The following is a 1,778-nucleotide window of genomic DNA, read 5'->3' as shown; positions in this document are numbered from 1 at the left end:
TCTCCCCTGCCTTCATCCATCCCCTCTCCCTCTCCCCCTCTCCCCTGCCTTCATCCATCCCTCTCCCCTCTCCCCCTCTCCCGCCCTCATTCCATCCCTCTCCTCTCTCCTCTCCCCTGCCTTCATCCATCCCCTCTCCCTCTCCCCCTCCCCTGCTTCATCCATCCGCCTCTCCCTCTCCCCTGCTTCATCATCCCTCTCCCTCTCTCCTTCCTCCCGCGCGCGGTGCGACACAGCACATCTTTCTCTCTGACAATAATACACAGCTTGTGATGATTCGGAGCGCGAGGGGAGGGATGCCGCAGAAAGCAAGCAAGCTACGGCAAAACAGCACGCGGACGAGACACAGCGGTAACACAGCGTCACGAGTGACATCCATGCCAATAAACAAGCGCAGGGAGTTCGTGGATGAAGGAAGCTGGGGGAGTGGGGGCCCCAATGATCGTCTCTGGCATAAGTCCTCCAGTATAAGGTTAAAGGAATAATAGGCCCATTGATTATGCAATGTTGACGAATGCTAGAGTAACTGGCACCTTGTGGTAGTTTAAAGTACATTACCTTATAGCCAAACGCGTATTAGTTTGTCCAATATCACTGCTGGTTACATTACAAACAAGACTTGAAATCGTTTGTTGATATGTATCAACGTATCATTTACGTGCCGTAAATGTCATCCAGGAAGATGAAACGGAGGTGTCCGGCGGTGTAAACCACGGCAACGGACTAAACATGAAAATAGGAGTAAAACACACGTACTAATCACGGATGCATGTGGGACAGCCCTGACAAAAAGTTCCTTATCACGAGCGTCCATGTTTACGAAATCACTGATGATAGTGTAAGCGGGCAGAATTGCTATGGAGGGGATATGTGTCAAAATTCAAACGTTCAATTGAACAGTCAATTTAATCATTCAAACATTTCGATTTGATTGTTCAATTGAACAGTCAATTTAATCATTCAAACATTCAATTATTCGATTGATTGTTCAATTGATCGATTGATTGTTCAATTGAACAGTCAATTTAATCATTCAAACATTCAATTATTCGATTGATTGTTTCAATTGAACAGCCAATTTAATCATTCAAACATTCAATTATTCGATTGATTGTTCAATTGATCGATTGATTGTCAATTGAACAGTCAATTTAATCATTCAACGTTCAATTGATCAATTGATTGTTCAATTGTCAATTGATTGTTCAATTGAACAATCAATTGATTGTTCAATGAACAATCAATTTAATCATTCAAACATTCAATTGAACAATCAATTTAATCATTCAAACATTCAATTGAACAATCAATTTAATCATTCAAACATTCAATTGAACAATCAATTTAATCATTCAAACATTCAATTGAGCAATTGAATGAATGAATTGCCAAATTGAATCAATGAATAGGCGTATTGAATCATGGAATGGAGCAATCGCCGAGGCTCGTATATCGCCAAATTAAACCCACATGCGCAGAGATAAGAGACATGACGGAAAACGTGGTAGCACGTACGTTGCTAGAAACGCAATGCGCCAACGTTTCCCAGCTAAGTGTGTGCACCCCAGCGTTTACGTGGGTGCGTGTAACCCGCGTGTACGTGCGTGCAGCGTGCGTGTACCCGCGTGCGTGCGTGTACCTCGTGTACGCCGGCGGTGTACGTGAGTGTACCGCGTGTACGTGTCGTGTACGTGCAAGTGCGACGAATGCGATGTACCGCGTGCACCTGTGTGTACCCGCGTGTACGTGCGGTAATCTGTCCGCTGTACTCGTGTACC

This window comes from Priapulus caudatus, unplaced genomic scaffold (genome assembly GCF_000485595.1).
Source record: "Priapulus caudatus unplaced genomic scaffold, Priapulus_caudatus-5.0.1 Scaffold79, whole genome shotgun sequence".
NCBI lineage: Eukaryota > Metazoa > Priapulida > Priapulimorpha > Priapulimorphida > Priapulidae > Priapulus > Priapulus caudatus.
This window is presented reverse-complemented; position numbering follows the sequence as displayed.